This window comes from Protopterus annectens, chromosome 1.part2, assembly GCF_019279795.1.
Source record: "Protopterus annectens isolate FY-2018-M chromosome 1.part2, PAN1.0, whole genome shotgun sequence".
Lineage (NCBI taxonomy): Eukaryota > Metazoa > Chordata > Ceratodontiformes > Protopteridae > Protopterus > Protopterus annectens.
Window position 1 is genome coordinate 83510975 of NC_056727.1, and position 19255 is coordinate 83530229.

Below are 19255 nucleotides of genomic sequence, written 5' to 3' on the forward strand. Positions count from 1 at the left end.
ATTCATAAGACAGAAGAGGTCACTTAAGGTTAATCACTTGTTAACAGAGGGGTGGAGCTAGGAACTAAAATTTCTATTTAAGGAGTAAACTAAAACATTTCAGAGCTTTACCAGAAAGGCTCATCCAGACTCTGCTACACTTTGCTGTGAAGGAAAGGTTAGTTTGCTTTTATTTTTGTATTACTGTATTGCCTTTCTATATTGTGAATACTGTAGTTTGTTTTCTTTACCTTGTGTTTTGTTTGCATTCTGTTTTAACAGCATATTAAAACTTCAAAAGAGACCACAGCTCTCTCTGTTCTGAGTCAGGCAGAAATAAGAACTGATTAATTAAGGACTCATTCATAAGACAGAAGAGGTCACTTAAGGTTAATCACTTGTTAACAGAGGGGGTGGAGCTAGGAACTAAAATTTCTATTTAAGGAGTAAACTAAAACATTTCAGAGCTTTACCAGAAAGGCTCATCCAGACTCTGCTACACTTTGCTGTGAAGGAAAGGTTAGTTTGCTTTTATTTTTTGTATTACTGTATTGCCTTTCTATATTGTGAATACTGTAGTTTGTTTTCTTTACCTTGTGTTTTGCTTGCATTCTGTTTTAACAGCATATTAAAACTTCAAAAGAGACCACAGCTCTCTCTGTTCTGAGTCAGGCAGAAATAAGAACTGATTAATTAAGGACTCATTCATAAGACAGAAGAGGTCACTTAAGGTTAATCACTTGTTAACAGACGGGGTGGAGCTAGGAACTAAAATTTCTATTTAAGGAGTAAACTAAAACATTTCAGAGCTTTACCAGAAAGGCTCATCCAGACTCTGCTACACTTTGCTGTGAAGGAAAGGTTAGTTTGCTTTTATTTTTGTATTACTGTATTGCCTTTCTATATTTTGAATACTGTAGTTTGTTTTCTTTACCTTGTGTTTTGCTTGCATTCTGTTTTAACAGCATATTAAAACTTCAAAAGAGACCACAGCTCTCTCTGTTCTGAGTCAGGCAGAAATAAGAACTGATTAATTAAGGACTCATTCATAAGACAGAAGAGGTCACTTAAGGTTAATCACTTGTTAACAGAGGGGGTGGAGCTAGGAACTAAAATTTCTATTTAAGGAGTAAACTAAAACATTTCAGAGCTTTACCAGAAAGGCTCATCCAGACTCTGCTACACTTTGCTGTGAAGGAAAGGTTAGTTTGCTTTTATTTTTTGTATTACTGTATTGCCTTTCTATATTGTGAATACTGTAGTTTGTTTTCTTTACCTTGTGTTTTGCTTGCATTCTGTTTTAACAGCATATTAAAACTTCAAAAGAGACCACAGCTCTCTCTGTTCTGAGTCAGGCAGAAATAAGAACTGATTAATTAAGGACTCATTCATAAGACAGAAGAGGTCACTTAAGGTTAATCACTTGTTAACAGAGGGGTGGAGCTAGGAACTAAAATTTCTATTTAAGGAGTAAACTAAAGCATTTCAGAGCTTTACCAGAAAGGCTCATCCAGACTCTGCTACACTTTGCTGTGAAGGAAAGGTTAGTTTGCTTTTATTTTTTGTATTACTGCATTGCCTTTCTATATTTTGAATACTGTAGTTTGTTTTCTTTACCTTGTGTTTTGCTTGCATTCTGTTTCAACAGCATATTAAAACTTCAAAAGAGACCACAGCTCTCTCTGTTCTGAGTCAGGCAGAAATAAGAACTGATTAATTAAGGACTCATTCATAAGACAGAAGAGGCACTTAAAGTTAATCACTTGTTAACAGAGGGGGTGGAGCTAGGAACTAAAATTTCTATTTAAGGAGTAAACTAAAACATTTCAGAGCTTTACCAGAAAGGCTCATCCAGACTCTGCTACACTTTACTGTGAAGGAAAGGTTAGTTTGCTTTTATTTTTTGTATTACTGTATTGCCTTTCTATATTTTGAATACTGTAGTTTTGTTTTCTTTACCTTGTGTTTTGCTTGCATTCTGTTTTAACAGCATATTAAAACTTCAAAAGAGACCACAGCTCTCTGTTCTGAGTCAGGCAGAAATAAGAACTGATTAATTAAGGACTCATTCATAAGACAGAAGTGGTCACTTAAGGTTAATCACTTGTTAACAGAGGGGGTGGAGCTAGGAACTAAAATTTCTATTTAAGGAGTAAACTAAAACATTTCAGAGCTTTACCAGAAAGGCTCATCCAGACTCTGCTACACTTTGCTGTGAAGGAAAGGTTAGTTTGCTTTTATTTTTTGTATTACTGTATTGCCTTTCTATATTGTGAATACTGTAGTTTGTTTTCTTTACCTTGTGTTTTGTTTGTATTCTGTTTTAACAGCATATTAAAACCTCAAAAGAGACCACAGCTCTCTCTCTCTGTTCTGAGTCAGGCAGAAATAAGAACTGATTAATTAAGGACTCATTCATAAGACAGAAGAGGTCACTTAATGTTAATCACTTGTTAAAAGAGGGGGTGGAGCTAGGAACTAAAATTTCTATTTAAGGAGTAAACTAAAACATTTCAGAGCTTTACCAGAAAGGCTCATCCAGACTCTGCTACACTTTGCTGTGAAGGAAAGGTTAGTTTGCTTTTATTTTTTGTATTACTATATTGCCTTTCTATATTTTGTATACTGTAGTTTGTTTTCTTTACCTTGTGTTTTGATTGCATTCTGTTTTAACAGCGAATTAAAACTTCAAAAGAGACCACAGCTCTCTCTGTTCTGAGTCAGGCAGAAATAAGAACTGATTAATTAAGGACTCATTCATAAGACAGAAGAGGTCACTTAAGGTTAATCACTTGTTAACAGAGGGGGTGGAGCTAGGAACTAAAATTTCTATTTAAGGAGTAAACTAAAACATTTCAGAGCTTTACCAGAAAGGCTCATCCAGACTCTGCTACACTTTGCTGTGAAGGAAAGGTTAGTTTGCTTTTATTTTTGTATTACTGTATTGCCTTTCTATATTTTGAATACTGTAGTTTGTTTTCTTTACCTTGTGTTTTGCTTGCATTCTGTTTTAACAGCATATTAAAACTTCAAAAGATACCACAGCTCTCTCTGTTCTGAGTCAGGCAGAAATAAGAACTGATTAATTAAGGACTCATTCATAAGACAGAAGTGGTCACTTAAGGTTAATCACTTGTTAACAGCGGGGGTGGAGCTAGGAACTAAAATTTCTATTTAAGGAGTAAACTAAAACATTTCAGAGTTTTACCAGAAAGGCTCATTCAGACTCTGCTACACTTTGCTGTGAAGGAAAGGTTAGTTTGCTTTTATTTTTTGTATTACTGTATTGCCTTTCTATATTTTGAATACTGTAGTTTGTTTTCTTTACCTTGTGTTTTACTTGCATTCTGTTTTAACAGCATATTAAAACTTCAAAAGAGACCACAGCTCTCTCTCTTCTGAGTCAGGCAGAAATAAGAACTGATTCATTAAGGACGCATTCATAAGACAGAAGAGGTCACTTAAGGTTAATCACTTGTTAACAGAGGGGGTGGAGCTAGGAACTAAAATTTCTATTTAAGGAGTAAACTAAAAATTTCAGAGCTTTACCAGAAAGGCTCATCCAGACTCTGCTACACTTTGCTGTGAAGGAAAGGTTAGTTTGCTTTTATTTTTTGTATTACTGTATTGCCTTTCTATATTTTGAATACTGTAGTTTGTTTTCTTTACCTTGTGTTTTGCTTGCATTCTGTTTTAACAGCATATTAAAACTTCAAAAGAGACCACAGATCTCTCTGTTCTGTGTCAGGCAGAAATAAGAACTGATTAATTAAGGACTCATTCATAAGACAGAAGAGGTCACTTAAGGTTAATCACTTGTTAACAGAGGGGGTGGAGCTAGGAACTAAAATTTCTATTTAAGGAGTAAACTAATAATTTCAGAGCTTTACCAGAAAGGCTCATCCAGACTCTGCTACACTTTGCTGTGAAGGAAAGGTTAGTTTGCTTTTATTTTTTGTATTACTGTATTGCCTTTCTATATTTTGAATACTGTAGTTTGTTTTCTTTACCTTGTGTTTTCCTTGCATTCTGTTTTAACAGCATATTAAAACTTCAAAAGAGACCACAGATCTCTCTGTTCTGAGTCAGGCAGATATAAGAACTGATGAAGTAAGGACTCATTCATAAGACAGAAGAGGTCACTTAAGGTTAATCACTTGTTAACAGAGGGGGTGGAGCTAGGAACTAAAATTCCTTTTTAAGGAGTAAACTAAAACATTTCAGAGCTTTAACAGAAAGGCTCTTCCAGACTCTGCTACACTTTGCTGTGAAGGAAATGTTAGTTTGCTTTTATTTTTTGTATTACTGTATTGCCTTTCTATATTTTGAATACTGTAGTTTGTATTCTTTACCTTGCGTTTTGCTTGCATTCTGTTTTAACAAGAAAGTCAGTTTCATCATCATTAAATTTAGATGCAGGTAGTTTATCTACTCGCCTGCTAGAGAAATATGTCAGTTTGTCAATTACACCCAGGGGTCTTCGGGTAGATAAACTACCTGCATCTAAATTTAATGATGACGAAACTGACTTTCTTGAGGAATGGAAGGCTGCCTCGTTATTATGTTCCTTGAGTTGGCTTAAGATACTTATTAAGCGCAACCGAAAGAATCTGGGAATAGTCCAACTTAAAATTGCAGAGGTGGAGGAGAGTTTGGCTACTGAAATCTCTGTTGAAGTTATCCGTGTTACAATGACAGCCATTAATGCAGAGATTGCTAAGTTTGAAAATGAAATTATTTCTAGGAAGAAGTATAAGCTTAACAGGGACATTAATGACTTTAGTAAAAATACTGTCTATTTATGGCAACGGAAACGTAAAAATGGTACGGCCGGAACCGGAAGAACTGTAGGAGTTCCTAGATTCAACAGAGATTCCTCTGTTTCATCTTCAGATACGGGCGTTAGCAGGAAGAGTGTTTCGTTTGAAAGAGTGGATAATGCTGAAGATATTAGCGGCCAGTCGGAGACGGAAGAACAAGTGAGTTGGAATTTTCACCAGGGGAGCAAGCGAAAATCCAGAAGCAAGGGTCGGAATAGGCGACGTTGAACATGAGCAGATTCCTGCCGTTTCTAGAGTGACTTTGAGGTTGGAACAGTTTGCTTTTTCAAATGTTTCTAATACTAATGTACAGAGGCATATTGTGAATTTAAGTGACTTTGTTGTCACTTCTGATATGGAGCAGGTACTATTTAAAGGCAGTAAGTTTGTGCCTACTAAGATACCTGCACTTTTAGATTTATTAATTGACATTAAGCGTTTCTGTAGAAAGTTGTATTTGAAAACTTTTTTTGAAAGTATGAAACGACAAACTGACAACACTTTAAATCCTTTGAGTGACCTAGAAATTAATATTGCAAATGAAACTTGTAATTTTTCAGATGTTTTGTCAAGTTATTTTGATTCTCTGTTGAATCTTTCTACATATGACTATGAAACTTCTTTGATAGACGTGGGGACCTTGGAAATTTCTGAATGTGACTTGTGTAATGTTGAGACTGGGTGTTTTGTGACAGGTTATGGTAAACTTCAGGTTCCTAGCTTGCCAGGTCAGAGTTCCTTCATGCCTCCTAAAAATCCTGCTATTTTAAGAGCCTTTGAGAATGTGCTACTTAGTAAAGTTGAAGCTGAGTATGGGAATTTTATGAGAAAATATTTTTCTTATAATCTCACCAAAAATGAGTGGAAAGCTTTAAAAGATATGCAAGCTGTTTGTGACACATATGCTTTTTGTCAAGCAGATAAGGGAGGGAATTGGGTGATTATGGACAGAGCACATTATTTGAAAATGTTGTTTGATTTGTTATCAAATGAAATGGTTTATACTGAATTGCCTAATAATCCTGTCATAGAATTTAATAGAGCCCTATTAGAATTATTGGAGAGAGGCGAGACTGGGTTTCCTTACTAGTAAAGATGTCTCTAAACTTTACATTTCTAATCCTAAGGATCCCAGTTTTTACGCCCTACCAAAGATACCCAAAAATCTTACAGATCCTCCAGGTCGTCCCATAGTTTCTTGCTGCGTTTGCTTTCTTGAACACATTGGTATACTATTGGATAGCATTCTTAAGACAGAATTGGTTCATGTTTCTTCACATATTAGGAATACAAATGACCTCTGTTCTAAGGTTAAGAATATGCAATGGGACAGTAAATTTTATTGGGCCACGGTGGATGTAAAGGCACTTTATACCAGCATTAAGACAAGATGGGGGTTGGAGGCCATATGTAGCATTTTGGGGGAGGGCCCACGTACATCGTTTATTATTTCTTTGTTAGAGTTTGCTCTAACACATAATTATTTCTGCTGTGAAGATAAGATATTTTTGCAAAAAGAAGGCACCGCTATGGGTGCAAATTTTGCTCCTAGCTATGCTATATTGTTCATGTCCTTTTTTGAGACTACCATTCTATATAGGTTGGAATTCTTTCGGAATAATGTGATACTCTATTACAGATATATCGACGACTTGATTTTTGTATGCACTGGCAGTACCGTTGAATTTGAAGGTTTTATTGCCAGTTTACATGGGAACAAATTTGGTCTAGAATTCACTTATAGTTTGAATAAAAGTACCATCCAGTCCCTAGATATCATGTTATATGTGGATTCTGATAATAGAGTACAATATAGACCATACAGGAAGGCCACGGCAACTAACAACTTCTTGCATGCAACCAGTGAGCATCCGAGGCATTTGATTGAAGCACTACCTTATGGTGAGTTTAAAAGGACTCTGGAGCATACCTCTGATACCAAGCTGTTACAGTTTGAATTTGAGAAAGTTAGGAATAGGCTTTTGGAAAGAGGGTACTCTGAGCTTTCCATAAAGAACAGTAGTGACAGATTGTTAAATTTTGACTCTTTTAGTAGGAAGATAGTTAAATTTTTTGATTCTAGAGAGAACTCCTCAGGTTTGAATAATAAAGAGAATAGAATTTTTTTAGTGAATAAATATTCTTCCTTTTCTTCTACTCTTAAGGAAATAGTAGAATTTCTTTGGCCTATTGTATGTCATAATGACGAAATTGGTCATTTATTTCCAAATAGAGTATGTTTTTCATATGGAAGATATGCAAATTTAAAAGAAAAGTTAAAATTCAAATCTAATATGAGATTAAATATGTCAAACGTACTTTCATCTACTAAAGGCATGTTCAAATGTGGGAAATGTAGAGTTTGCTCTAAGGTTATGAATTTGACAGGAAGTTGTATTAATGGCATAAAATATCAAGCTCAGGATATGTTAAACTGCAGATCTTGTGGGGTGGTTTATATAGTGGGCTGTGGATGTACTCCACCTAAATACTACATAGGACAAACTAAACGCCAGTTAAAGTTGAGAATTATGGAACACATGGGTGATGTTAGAAATGGTAGAATTGAAAATCCTGTTTCTGAACATTTTAATGCATCACATAATGGAAGTTTGGCATCTTTCTTTTTCTGTGCTTTGGCTAGACCAGACAGTTATAATGCTGGGAATATTCTATGTAAGTTGCTAAAATTGGAAAGTATGTTTATTCTTAATTTTGGCACTTTGAAACCAAAGGGCTTAAATTTAGAAAATAATTTGACTATTATGCAGTATTAGACAATCTAGTAATGTACTGTATATCTTATTGCTTTTTGTAATGTTAAGCAACAATAGAATATATTTTAAAATACTGTTTGTTATTGTGTCTTATAAACATTCTGCTTGGTCCCTTTAATTCTGTCTAACTCTGATATACTGTATGTTTATTCAATTAATTCATTAAGTGGATTTAATTAAATTTGTATAAAATGGTGCATGTGGTTTGGAAAGGGTTATTCCTTTGAAGGCTGTGGAAGCCGAGGTACCAGAATAAACCCGTTTTTTGCATCTTGGTCTTGCTCTCCTGTTGGTTTTTTGTGTTTTTGTGAATTTTGGAACTATTGAGTTGTGCTATGATTAATTAAGGACTCATTCATAATACAGACGAGGTCACTTAAGGTTAATCACTTGTTAACAGAGGGGGTGGAGCTAGGAACTAAAATTTCTATTTAAGGAGTAAACTAAAACATTTCAGAGCTTTACCAGAAAGGCTCATCCAGACTCTGCTACACTTTGCTGTGAAGGAAAGGTTAGTTTGCTTTTATTTTTGTATTACTGCATTGCCTTTCTATATTTTGAATACTGTAGTTTGTTTTCTTTACCTTGTGTTTTGCTTGCATTCTGTTTCAACAGCATATTAAAACTTCAAAAGAGACCACAGCTCTCTCTGTTCTGAGTCAGGCAGAAATAAAAACTGATTAATTAAGGACTCATTCATAAGACAGAAGAGGCACTTAAGGTTAATCACTTGTTAACAGAGGGGGTGGAGCTAGGAACTAAAATTTCTATTTAAGGAGTAAACTAATAATTTCAGAGCTTTACCAAAAAGGCTCATCCAGACTCTGCTACACTTTGCTGTGAAGGAAAGGTTAGTTTGCTTTTATTTTTTGTATTACTGTATTGCCTTTCTATATTTTGAATACTGTAGTTTGTTTTCTTTACCTTGTGTTTTGCTTGCATTCTGTTTTAACAGCATATTAAAACTGCAAAAGAGACCACAGCTCTCTCTGTTCTGAGTCAGGCAGAACTAAGAACTGATTAATTAAGGACTCATTCATAAGACAGAAGAGGTCACTTAAGGTTAATCACTTGTTAACAGAGGGGGTGGAGCTAGGAACTAAAATTCCTTTTTAAGGAGTAAACTAAAACATTTCAGAGCTTTAACAGAAAGGCTCATCCAGACTCTGCTACACTTTGCTGTGAAGGAAATGTTAGTTTGCTTTTATTTTTTGTATTACTGTATTGCCTTTCTATATTTTGAATACTGTAGTTTGTTTTCTTTACCTTGCGTTTTGCTTGCATTCTGTTTTAACAGCATATTAAAACTTCAAAAGATACCACAGCTCTCTCTGTTCTGAGTCAGGCAGAAATAAGAACTGATTAATTAAGGACTCATTCATAATACAGAAGAGGTCACTTAAGGTTAATCACTTGTTAACAGAGGGGGGTGGAGCTAGGAACTAAAATTTCTATTTAAGGAGTAAACTAAAACATTTCAGAGCTTTACCAGAAAAGCTCATCCAGACTCTGCTACACTTTGCTGTGAAGGAAAGGTTAGTTTGCTTTTATTTTTTGCATTACTGTTTTGCCTTTCTATATTGTGAATACTGTAGTTTGTTTTCTTTACCTTGTGTTTTGTTTGCATTCTGTTTTAACAGCATATTAAAACTTCAAAAGAGACCACAGCTCTCTCTGTTCTGAGTCAGGCAGAAATAAGAACTGATTAATTAAGGACTCATTCATAAGACAGAAGAGGTCACTTAATGTTAATCACTTGTTAACAGAGGGGGTGGAGCTAGGAACTAAAATTTTTATTTAAGGAGTAAACTAAAACATTTCAGAGCTTTACCAGAAAGGCTCATCCAGACTCTGCTGCACTTTGCTGTGAAAGAAAGGTTAGTTTGCTTTTATTTTTTGTATTACTATATTGCCTTTCTATATTTTGAATAATGTAGTTTGTTTTCTTTACCTTGTGTTTTGCTTGCATTCTGTTTTAACAGCGAATTAAAACTTCAAAAGAGACCACAGCTCTCTCTGTTCTGAGTCAGGCAGAAATAAGAACTGATTAATTAAGGACTCATTCATAAGACAGAAGAGGTCACTTAAGGTTAATCACTTGTTAACAGAGGGGGTGGAGCTAGGAACTAAAATTTCTATTTAAGGAATAAACTAAAACATTTCAGACCTTTACCAGAAAGGTTCATCCAGACTCTGCTACACTTTGCTGTGAAGGAAAGGTTAGTTTGCTTTTATTTTTTGTATTACTGTATTGCCTTTCTATATTGTGAATACTGTAGTTTGTTTTCTTTACCTTGTGTTTTGCTTGCATTCTGTTTTAGCAGCATATTAAAACTTCAAAAGAGACCACAGCTCTCTCTGTTCTGAGTCAGGCAGAAATAAGAACTGATTAATTAAGGACTCATTCATAAGACAGACGAGGTCACTTAAGGTTAATCACTTGTTAACAGAGGGGGTGGAGCTAGGAACTAATATTTCTATTTAAGGAGTAAACTAAAACATTTCAGAGCTTTACCAGAAAGGCTCATCCAGACTCTGCTACACTTTGCTGTGAAGGAAAGGTTTGTTTGCTTTAATTTTTTGTATTACTGTATTGCCTTTCTATATTTTGAGTACTGTAGTTTGTTTTCGTTACCTTGTGTTTTGCTTGCATTCTGTTTCAACAGCATATTAAAACTTTTGAGTCCTTAATTAATCAGTTCTTATTTCTGCCTGACTCAGAACAGAAATAAGAACTGATTAATAGGCTCATTCATAAGACAGAACGAGGTCACTTAAGGTTAATCACTTGTTAACAGAGTGGAGCTAGGAACTAAAATTTCTATTTAAGGAGTAAACTAAAACATTTCAGAGCTTTACCAGAAAGGCTCATCCAGACTCTGCTACACTTTGCTGTGAAGGAAAGGTTAGTTTGCTTTTATTTTTTGTATTACTGTATTGCCTTTCTATATTTTGAATACTGTAGTTTGTTTTCTTTACCTTGTGTTTTGCTGTTAAAACAGAATGCAATCAAAACACATCATATTAAAACTTCAAAAGAGACCTCAGCTCTCTCTGTTCTGAGTCAGGCAGAAATAAGAACTGATTAATTAAGGACCCGTTCATGAGACAGAAGAGGTCACTTAAGGTTAATCACTTGTTAACAGAGGGGGTGGAGCTAGGAACTAAAATTCCTATTTAAGGAGTAAACTAAAAAAATTTAGAGCTTTACCAGAAAGGCTCATCCAGACTCTGCTACAATTTGCTGTGAAGGAAAGGTTAGTTTGCTTTTATTTGTTGTATTACTGTATTGCCTTTCTATATTTTGAATACTGTAGTTTGTTTTCTTTACCTTGTGTTTTGCTTGCATTCTGTTTTAACAGCCTATTAAAACTTCAAAAGAGACCACAGCTCTCTCTGTTCTGAGTCAGGCAGAAATAAGAACTGATTAATTAAGGACTCATTCATAAGACAGAAGAGGTCACTTAAGGTTAATCACTTGTTAACAGAGGGGGTGGATCTAGGAACTAAAATTTCTATTTAAGGAGTAAACTAAAAATTTCAGAGCTTTACCAGAAAGGCTCATCCAGACTCTGCTACACTTTGCTGTGAAGGAAAGGTTAGTTTGCTTTTATTTTTTGTATTACTGTATTGCCTTTCTATATTGTGAATACTGTTGTTTGATTTCTTTACCTTGTGTTTTGCTTGCATTCTGTTTTAGCAGCATATTAAAACTTCAAAAGAGTCCACAGCTCTCTCTGTTCTGAGTCAGGCAGAAATAAGAACTGATTAATTAAGGACTCATTCATAAGACAGACGAGGTCACTTAAGGTTAATCACTTGTTAACAGAGGGGTGGAGCTAGGAACTAAAATTTCTATTTAAGGAGTAAACTAAAGCATTTCAGAGCTTTACCAGAAAGGCTCATCCAGACTCTGCTACACTTTGCTGTGAAGGAATGGTTAGTTTGCTTTTATTTTTTGTATTACTGCATTGCCTTTCTATATTTTGAATACTGTAGTTTGTTTTCTGTACCTTGTGTTTTGCTTGCATTCTGTTTTAACAGCATATTAAAACTTCAAAAGAGACCACAGCTCTCTCTGTTCTGAGTCAGGCAGAAATAAGAACTGATTAATTAAGGACTCATTCATAAGACAGAAGAGGTCACTTAAGGTTAATCACTTGTTAACAGAGGGGGTGGAGCTAGGAACTAAAATTTCTATTTAAGGAGTAAACTAAAACATTTCAGAGTTTTACCAGAAAGGCTCATCCAGACTCTGCTACACTTTGCTGTGAAGGAAAGGTTAGTTTGCTTTTATTTTTTGTATTACTGTATTGCCTTTCTATATTTTGAATACTGTAGTTTGTTTTCTTTACCTTGTGTTTTGCTTGCATTCTGTTTTAACAGCATATTAAAACTTCAAAAGAGACCACAGCTCTCTCTCTTCTGAGTCAGGCAGAAATAAGAACTGATTCATTAAGGACACATTCATAAGACAGAAGAGGTCACTTAAGGTTAATCACTTGTTAACAGAGGGGGTGGAGCTAGGAACTAAAATTTCTATTTAAGGAGTAAACTAAAAATTTCAGAGCTTTACCAGAAAGGTTCATCCAGACTCTGCTACACTTTGCTGTGAAGGAAAGGTTAGTTTGCTTTTATTTTTTTATATTACTGTATTGCCTTTCTATATTTTGAATACTGTAGTTTGTTTTCTTTACCTTGTGTTTTGCTTGCATTCTGTTTTAACAGCATATTAAAACTTCAAAAGAGACCACAGCTCTCTCTGTTTTTAGTCAGGCAGAAATAAGAACTGGTCATCCTACAGTATTTCATAGTACCAAAATACAAAAGTGACCACCCCTTTCAATCCATCTTGCTGTTTTAAAAATAGTAACTCTCCACTAAACCTTAACTTTTTGAACAGGTAAAACTCAAGTTACATACTTTCACATCTAACTTCTCTAGTGCACACTGCAGAGTGCATTCTTTTCAATCTTACCTTTAAGCATCCCTGTGACTAGCACTTTCTCTAATACCTGCTGGAAAGCACTAGGAAGCCTTAAACTCATACAAACACTGAACTCTCCTTGTTAACAAGGAGAAATTAATAGTAGGGACTAAACAGCCTATAATTGCAAAGTACCTTGCTAAGGAAACAGCTCCTATACTTTACAAAGAAAGAAAAAAAGTCCCAAACCAGGCATGTCCAAGGATCAGCTTCCTGTGATTTCTCTTGTCCACCTGGTGAATCTGGGCATACTGGGGATATGCACCAATTGCCTCATGTACACAGACAACCCTCTCCTCCTACCACCCAACACTACAACCTGTGAGAGATGCACTTACATAGCCAAAATGGAAGCAAAGCTCTCTCCACCCAAGATTGTGCTAAACAGTCAAGAGGAGAAGGTTAACACCCACACTACACCTCAAGAAACACATAGCACCACCAACACCCACATATAGCAACACTAAATCCACATATGCAGAGGCCCTTAACTGTAACCTGCCCAAGCAACAAAGACCTCTGAAGCTGAAACGCAAACAAACACCAGTCACAACCAATGTGTCACATAATTCACAACACCAGTGTGCCACCCAGCAACAGCCCCTAAGGCAAGACAATGTACCTAACACTTTAGTCATAGGTGACTCTATAGTCCGGCACACTGATGTCCCTCTCAGCAGGTTGAATAAGGAGAAAATTACAGTCAGCTGCCTGTCGGGTGCCAGGATCTGCCACATAACGCATGCACTCAAGTCACTCCACAACAAGTACAAATATGACTCTGTCATTGTCCATGTTGGAGTGAATGACTTGAGACGTACCTCCCTGGACTACATGAAAAGAGACATGGAAGAGCTCTCGGATCATGTGGCCCAGGCAGGTATGACCCTAGCCCTGAGTAGCATCCTGCCTTCACCCAGAATGATACCACAATATAAGGATAAAATGATTGACTTCAACAATTGGCTAAGCTTATGGTGTCATTCAAAGGGGATCCAGTATCTGTCTGCTCGGGATGACATGATTGACAGACCACGATGCTTTGCCAGAGATGGTCTGCACCTGTCACCCCTGGGATTCAGGTTACTGGCTAAGGCTCTTGCCACCTCTATAGTGACTTTTTTAGGCAAACTTCAAAGGACAAAACCACCACCGTAACAGGTACAAGCATGCAAAATCTGAAGGTAATGCTACTCAATGCTAGAAGTCTAAACCTCAAAATGCACTCTCGAGGCACTCCTAAAAATGGAGAACATCGATATCTGTGCAGTAACTGAGACCTGGTTCAAGGCTCCAGAGAGCACCCCTGCAATACCAGGCTACAACTCTTACCACATTTTTCGGCCAGCAAACCAGGACCAAAACACTAAAGGTGGAGGAGTGTCAATATTCACCAAGGATATTCACAACACCAGGCTAGTTGGCCAACACAATGTGTCTGAAATTCTCCAAGTGCAACTAACACTAGGTAAGACTGCAATCCAAATTGTAGCTTGCTACAGATCCCCCACCATACCCCAAGATTCTCACTACACCTTTCTAAACATACTGGAAAATATTAAGATAGAACCAAACACCCTAATACTGGGTGATTTTAACTACCCTGCCATTAACTGGGAAAACTACTCATGTCCCAACACCTTTGCACAACGGTTCTTGGAATTCATAAATTCCAACGCCTGGATCAACTAATCCATAGTCCCACCAGGGCTCCAATATCCTAGACCTGGTCATTAGCAACATGGGAAATCAATGCTCCATACCTATGGTCACCCCTCGTTAGTCAGGTCTGAGCATAAGCTAATCACCCTTAACATCCACATCCCACCCCCACCCCCCAATAAAGAAACCACCATAAAAAACTTCTCCGAAGCCAACTTCATGCTACTCAAGTCAGAAATGACAAACTTCATGACACCCATGCAGACGGGAACTGAAAGTTCAACTGCTGAATCCTACACTAAGGCACTGTACGAACACATCCACTCATGCATGAATCGTGCCATCCCAAATAGAACCAAAATGCTCTCATCCAAAAAAGGAAGCCAATCTGGTGGTCCCCTGCCATAAACAAACTTTACAACAAAAGGAAGAAACTTTTGCAGAAAAGAGGAAAATCCCAGGATGTAAAAAACTCCCTTACTAGCCTCAGTAAGAAACTGAGATGCCTCATAAAATCCTCCAAAGCTAGTTATGAAAATAAAATTGCCAAAGATTCCAAAGACAACCACAAAGTATTCAATAACTATGTCAAGAATCTAAATGGCAATGCTCAGATCTGCTCTGAGCTAAAACAGAATGGCGTTAAATATACTGATCCGAAGGATATTGCCAATATCCTGGCAGATCGATTCAGTGCCAACTTCACCCCCCTCTCACCCCCTAAATGGCCCATCTCAATACCGGAAGATTGCCAAATTCCAGTAATAACGGCCACACAGGTACAAAATGTACTCTCTAAAGCCAAGAATACAGCATCCATTGGACCAGATGACATCCCCCTACATGAACTACAATATGAACTGGCACCTCACCTAAGTGTCATGTTTAATCATAGCCTCACCTCAGGTTTCATGCCCACTGAGTGGCACAGAGCTACAGTTATCCCAATCCACAAGGGGGGATCCACCGTGGATCCCAGAAACTACTGTCCCATCAGTCTGACAAGCCTTATCTGCAAGGCCATGGAGCGTATTATCATGGAACTTATAAACAAAGACATTGGCAACCTTCAAACACTGGACCCCACCCAGTTTGGGATTGTGAAGGGCTGATCTTGTCTCCTGAACCTGATTGACTTCTTTGATTCAGTCTCCAGAGCCATGGACAAGGGTAAGGTGGTCCACACAGCCTATCAAGACCTTGCCAAGGCCTTTGACACCATCCCCCACTCTGGAATCATAGATAAACTTACTAAGTTGGGCATTAATCCCTATGTCACCCAATGGGTTGCTAAATGGCTTACTGATAGAACATACACTGCAAAAGTAGTCGACTCCAAATCCAGCTCCAGACAAGTGACAAGTGGAGTACCTCAGGGTTCAGTCCTGGGGCCGCTCTTGTTTGGCATCTACTTCTCTGAAGTACAGGTCAACACTAAGGGACTGCTAACAAAGTTTGCAGATGACTGCAAACTGGGAGCCATTATTGAATCCCCAAATGATGTGGATACTCTACAAAAGGGCCTTACAGAAACAGATGCTTGGTGCCAGAGCCATGGGCTCAAGCTCAAAGCCAAGAAATGTATTGTTATCCCCTTTGGGAAAAAAACATGTATCCATGAATTACCATATAGGTGGAATTACACTAAACACAGAAAGTGTGATAAGAGACTTAGGGACACAGGTGGACAGTGGTCTCACCTTTGATAACCACATCGCCACAACAGTCAGGAAATCCTTCTATGTGGCACACCTCATCATGAAGGGCTTTTCATCCAGAAAAAAGGAGGTCATTGTCCCACTGTACTCATCCCTCATTAGACCCATTATAGAATACAATGCCCCATTTGGTATGTACCGCTCAAGACATCTGCAACAACTGGAAAGGCCTCAGAAATACCTCACTAAAAGAATCACAGGCCTAAAGCAGATGCCCTAAGCTGACCGCCTTAAAAAACTCCAGCTATACTCTGTCGCATATCGTCTACTCAGAGGCGATCTCTGCTTATCATACAAGGCCATGTCAAACCCAGAGCTGTTGAACATGCTACACTTAAAGAAATCCCAATCCCTCAGAGCTACATGCTCCAGGGATCTAAACCTTGTCATCACAATAAAGAAAACATGCTGGAGGGATAGGTTCCTGACCCAGAGACTCCCCAGACTCTGGAATAGATTGCCCATACATGTAAAGCAGAGTGCCTCTTTGGACCTCTTCAAGAGGAACCTTGACGATTGGATGGGAGAAAGGAAATTCACCCCAGGGATCATGTCAGTAGCCCTGCTAGACAGGGGTCCAGGAAAGTAAATAATGTGGGAAGAAATAGCCAGGGAATTGTTATGGCTAGGCTTGTATAGGCCCTAGGGCTGATAGCCTAGTACCAACCTATGAACCTATGAATCTAAGCATGTTGCATGCTGTACTTTTAGGATTCTGAACCATTCTGCTCACAGTGACTAATGAAAAACATATCTGCATTTGGCAGATCTCTGTTTTCTAAACTGTATTGCAAGGAGATATTTCCTAGTGGTTGGGCATAATGTGTGTGTGTGTGTGTGTGTGTGTGTGTGTGTGTGTGTGTGTGTGTGTGTGTGTGTGTGTGTGTGTGTGTGTGTGTGTGTGTGTGTGTGTGTGTGTGTGTGTGTGTGTGTGTGTGTGTGTGTGTGTGGGTGGGTGTGTGTATATATATTCATATATATATAGATATATATATATATATATATATATATATATATATATATGTTGTTGTTTGTCTTTTCCGGCTTTTCCCGGTTAGGGGTCGCCACAGCAGAACTCCGGTCCGCTAATGATTGGCAGTAGATTTTTTTATGCCGAGTTGCCAGCCCGATACCCAACCTTCAGCGAAGGCACACCCATTCACGCATGTCTTTTGGAGGCCACTCGACTGCGGGGAGGACATGCAGACTCCACACAGAAGGCACTCCCTGCACTCCAGCCGAGAATCGAATATGAGAACCTCTTGCTGTGAGGCAACAAAACTAACGCTGTACCACCTCGGCTCATATATATATATATATATATATATATATATATATATATATATATATATATATATATACGGGTCCCCTTCAGAATTTTGAAGATAAAAACTTCAAAATTTATATGATCGAAGACCATATGATTGAAGTTTTAAAACTTTGAAATCCTGAATGGAGATTGGCATACAGTGCAGAACCAGAGATTTCCCTTTTCCTCGCTGTAGTGTGATCTCAGAGTTGGTATATTTAAGTAGCGGGAGGGTGGGGTCAGGGGGGCTTGGCCCCCAGCAAAAAAATGTTTTGTGTTGTTTTGACTGCGTTTTGAGGGGGTACAGAATTTCGAGTTTCCAAGATCTCGAGGTTCTGAGTTCGATATTCTGAACCTCAGGATTTTGGTATTTCGAAATTCTGAAGTGACCCCATATATATATATATATATATATATATATATATATATATATATATATATCCATATACATATAGATATTCTTAAATATACAATCTGTCAAAAACAGATCTATGTTCTGCTTTACAGATATAGTTCTTCACTTCTGGCTTATTTTAAGATCGGGATATTCATCAAGATATTCAGTAAAAACCAAAGATAACGGCTGTTTTACCAGCCTTCAAGAGGCCTTTATGGCTGATTATAGGAAAATTTAAGCAGAAGGCTTACACATTTTGTAGACAGGCAATGTTCTTTGCAAGTCTTATTCTAGTAATATTTTTAAACACATATCTATTGTTAACATATTCAGAATAAACATTGAAATATACCTCATCAAACCCAAAAATATCATGAGTGCTTGTTTATTTTCTTGTGGAAAATTTTGTAGGACAGCTTTGATTTTCTCATCTTCCATTTACAAGCTCGCTGATATCAGAATACTTTTTATCTGATTGTTTGAATATTTTGTTATGCTTTGTTATAATTTTCTTATTAAGGAAAATGTTTATGTTAGAAAAATGCATTATTTTTGTATCATTATATCAAGAAATAACATGCAGTTATGTGTTATGCACTGTATAAAATAAAAGTTGAATACAGTTTAAAATATTTACAGCAAACTTAAAACTATTTGTCTAATGATCGAACAGGATGCATCTTAAAAATACACAGCAAAACAAATGTTTACATTGTGCTTTTAATTGCTGGAAATGTTTTAATGTTTTATGCTGAATATTACATACATAGTACAAAATGCCAACATCAGAGTGGAAATGCTTATTATTGCTTATTATTAATGGCTCTATACGTTTTGTCAGTTTGTCTCATCATAGGGCATATTTACGTTGCTATGCCTGTTTCACTTTAACTGTTAAATATTTTGTGTGTTTATATACAAACATATATATGTGTGTGTGTGTGTGTGTGTGTGTGTGTGTGTGTGTGTGTGTGTGTGTGTGTGTGTGTGTGTGTGTGTGTGTTTGTGTGCGTGTTTACAGATATATATATATATATATATATATATATATATATATATATATATATATATATCGAACCACTACCTTTCTTTGCACTCCAGTAACTACCTTGGTTATAGCAAGCTCAGATGCTCATAAGCCTAGTACTTATTATACAGCAGGAACTTCTTATTGTAACATTTGTTAATGTCTGTTATGTACTTCACAGATAAAGATTCTAGTTGTCTACTGATGTACTATGTTCTTCATCTGTAAATATGTTGTAAGTAATTGCTATGTTAAATTGTTAATCGCTATGTAATCCAATGTAACTACTGTCTGTTTATTTTAACTGTGGAGCTTTTCTCCCCGGGCCTCCGCTTAAAATGGACCTACGTCCAGTCCGACAGTCCCGGTCAACAAATTTAAATAAATAAAAAAAAATAAAAAATTTATATATATATATATATATATATATATATATATATATATATATATATATATATTTATATATTTATGGATATACTAGACAATCTCAACGTACTGAAATGTCGAAATTCAGTACGTCAAGACCGAATAGTAGAAAGTGCAGTTAACCGAAACTACACTATGCCGAATCTGCAAATG